The sequence below is a fragment of the Pollicipes pollicipes genome, unplaced genomic scaffold, assembly GCF_011947565.3.
Source record: "Pollicipes pollicipes isolate AB1234 unplaced genomic scaffold, Ppol_2.1 Scaffold_4740;HRSCAF=5597_pilon_pilon_pilon, whole genome shotgun sequence".
NCBI classification, from domain to species: Eukaryota; Metazoa; Arthropoda; class Thecostraca; order Pollicipedomorpha; family Pollicipedidae; genus Pollicipes; species Pollicipes pollicipes.
The window spans coordinates 25914126-25917603 of NW_023596545.1; positions in this window are offsets into that span (position 1 = coordinate 25914126).

Genomic DNA, 3478 nt, shown 5'->3' on the forward strand with positions numbered 1-3478 from the left:
ATACAGATCAAGTTTTGGAGGTTTTTCGCAAAAGCTGTGGACTACAGACCTGACCTAGAATAGCCCGCCCCCGCCCCGTCCCCACGACCAAAAATGCATGCCTGCCACTTGAGAGGCTCTAGCCCCCGCCCTTCCCCCCAACGAACACAGGCTCAATCCCTGGTCGACACACCCAGTCCGTGCAACGCACGATCGCGGCCGACATGTCCCACACACAGCCCTGAACAGCCCGTAAGAGCCCCAGGGTGTCAGGGCACAACAGCGCTCAACACGGCGCTGGCGCCTGAAGGCCGCTCAAGCCATCTTTCAATGTCCCTTCTCCGCAACGCCGTCACGGTCGCTAATTTTAGTCCACACCAAACGAAGCGTGCATACGGTCGCCACCGAGGTCGGAAATCGGCCTGGCCATCTGTAGCCGGGCGTTTTTCGGCCGTGGGTGGGACACAGCGTGCACTGAGTCTGCTCGCGACCTGTGTTCGGTGAGGTCACTTCTGTGTGTGGGAGGCAACGGTGTCGGTCCTGAGACAGGGCCTGCCGGGCGCCGGGGCGTTGGTCGCTGCGCCGTCGCCGTCGGTGATGAGACCGCCGGTGGAGGCGGTGCCGATGATTAGGCTGATTCGTCGTGGAACGCGTCCGACCGCTGCGGAAGGCCGCCAGACGAGGTACGTCGGATCGATCGCAGGCCTGGCGGGAGGGGGTCGGGCAGGTGGTCGGCTTGCCCTCCCTGGCGAGCCCTGCGGGCCCCTCCCGTACTTTTGCCGAGGTGTTCCGGGGCCAATGTCTTGCTCTGCTCGCCCGCCGCACACCGCATGCCCGGGCGGCCGGCCAGCTGACTGACAGGCAGAGGCGTCGTCAGCGCGCGCAGCGGGGGAGGCGCCGCGGGAGCCGAATCTCGGCGGGCTCGGGTGTGAACTAAAACCAACCGGAGGCCAAAGATTAAACAGAGCGTCGTCTTCACGACTTAGGACGTTGCGTGGCGGCGCTGGATGGCTGAAAGTTTGTGTTTTGTTATTCTGTTCCTGGTTATCAGTACAGTTATACGCCGGTTTTCCGACGCGTAACACCTGATCCTGTCATAAAAGGCGTCATGTTAGTAAGCGACGTATAATCCTCCCGTCATGTCATTTAAACTGTTGAGGACTCCTCAATTTTACACAGTCACCCAGATAACGTGAGTTGTTAGGTGCATCTGCGGGGAACATGTAATATGTAATAAGACAGTACTGTTAGCCTTACTCTTCATAGGGTAACCAGGAGGAAGGAGAGAGATGTATTGATGGCTCGGGTGCATGCTGTTATCGAAACAAACCTAGCCAACGTTGTCTCATGCCACTAAGTTGATTAGTACTGTCTTATCTACGGTCATCGAGAACTGAGGTTCGAACAAACTTCGAGCTTGAGACCTTCCAATTGCTCTGACCCTTTCGGCTTCAATCATTGAGTCGATTTCCGGAGGCCGTCCGTTAGTGGGCCCGGATCTGAGCTGTCGCCCGATACGAACGGGTGTGATGTGCGACACGTGGTCGTCCCAGCGGCAGCGGTAGAGACTCAGCTGACACGGGACTGGTGATGGGCCGGCAAGGCCCCGCGCCCTCAGCGCGAATGTGACCGGCCGCCGAAGCATGCTTCTGGATGTGTCAGACACCTGATCGCGGCACGGCGGTACTGCTGATGCCTGGCCTCCGATCGGAGACCCTGTGCGCAGCCGCCGTCACCTCCGATCTGAGACTCTGACCGCCGCCGCCGTCACCTCCGATCTGAGACTCTGGCCGCCGCCGTCACCTCCAATCTGAGACTCTGACTGCCGCCGTCACCTCCGATCTGAGACTCTGACCGCCGCCACCTTAACCTCTGATCCGAGACTCTGGCCGCCGCCTCCGTCACCTCTCATCCGAGACTCTGACCGCCACCGCCGTCACCTTCGATCTGAGACTCTGGCCGCCAACGTCGTCACCTCCGATCCGAGACCTGGCTCTGAGACCTCCGATCCGAGATCGGCTCTGGCCGCCGCCGCCGTCACCTCCGATCCGAGACTCTGGCCGCCGCCTCCGTCACCTCTGATCTGAGACTCTGACCGCCGCCGCTGTCACCTGTGGTCCATCCCTGACCGCCTGACCGCCGCCGCCGTCACCTCCGATCCGAGACTCTGACCGCCGCCGCCGTCACCTCTGATCTGAGACTCTGACCGCCGCGCCGTCACCCGATCTGAGACTCTGACCGCCGCGCCGTCACCTCCGATCTGAGACTCTGGCCGCCGCCGTCACTCCGATCTGAGACTTGACTCTGACCGCCGCCGTCACCTCTGATCTGAGACTCTGACCGCCGCCTCCGTCACCTCTGATCTGAGACTCTGACCGCCGCCGCCGTCACCTCCGATCTGAGACTCTGCCGCCGCCCGTCACCTCCGATCGAGACTCTGGCCGCCGCCGTCCCAACTCCGATCCGAGACTCTGGCCGCCGCCGTCACTCCGATCCGAGACTCTGGCCGCCGCCTCCGTCACCCGATCCGAGACTCTGCCGCCGCGCCGTCACCTCGATCCGAGACTCTGGCCGCCGCCGCCGTCACTCCGATCCGAGTTTTGGCCGCCGCCGCCGTCACCTCCGATCCGAGACTCTGGCCGCCGCCGCCGTCATCTCCGATCCGAGTTTCTGGCCGCCGCCGCCGTCACCTCCGATCCGAGACTCTGGCCGCCGCCGCCGTCATCTCCGATCCGAGTTTCTGGCCGCCGCCGCCGTCATCTCCGATCCGAGTTTCTGGCCGCCGCCGCCGTCATCTCCGATCCGAGTTTCTGGCCGCCGCCGCCGTCATCTCCGATCCGAGTTTCTGGCCGCCGCCGCCGTCATCCCTCGATCCGAGTTTTGGCCGCCGCCGCCGTCATCTCCGATCCGAGTTTCTGGCCGCCGCCGCCGTCATCTCCGATCCGAGTTTCTGGCCGCCGCCGCCGTCACCTCCGATCCGAGTTTCTGGCCGCCGCCGCCGTCATCTCCGATCCGAGTTTCTGGCCGCCGCCGCCGTCACCTCCGATCCGAGTTTCTGGCCGCCGCCGCCGTCACCTCCGATCCGAGTTTCTGGCCGCCGCCGCCGTCACCTCCGATCCGAGACTCTGGCCGCCGCCGCCGTCATCTCCGATCCGAGTTTCTGGCCGCCGCCGCCGTCACGAGCTCAGAGCACTGCGTGTGGTAGCCGAGTCTGCGTCACGCAGACTCGGCTACTATCTCGACTCTGCAGCTCCAACGCAAGCAAGCACAAACAAGCACGAAATCACAAGTCTCTCGTGCGTGCAGCTGAAAATGTTCGATTTTTTTTGGTTTCTGTCAAGATGTCACCCAGAGATGATTTTTCCATGGATGAGTTCCCTTCAGTGGTTGCGTGCATCTGACGCGCGGAGGATGGGTCCGATAAGACCAAGTTGATTCAGCGTGCTTAGGCCCAAACGTGACCTGCAAGATCCCTCGATGAAAGAGGAGGGTGGGAGTT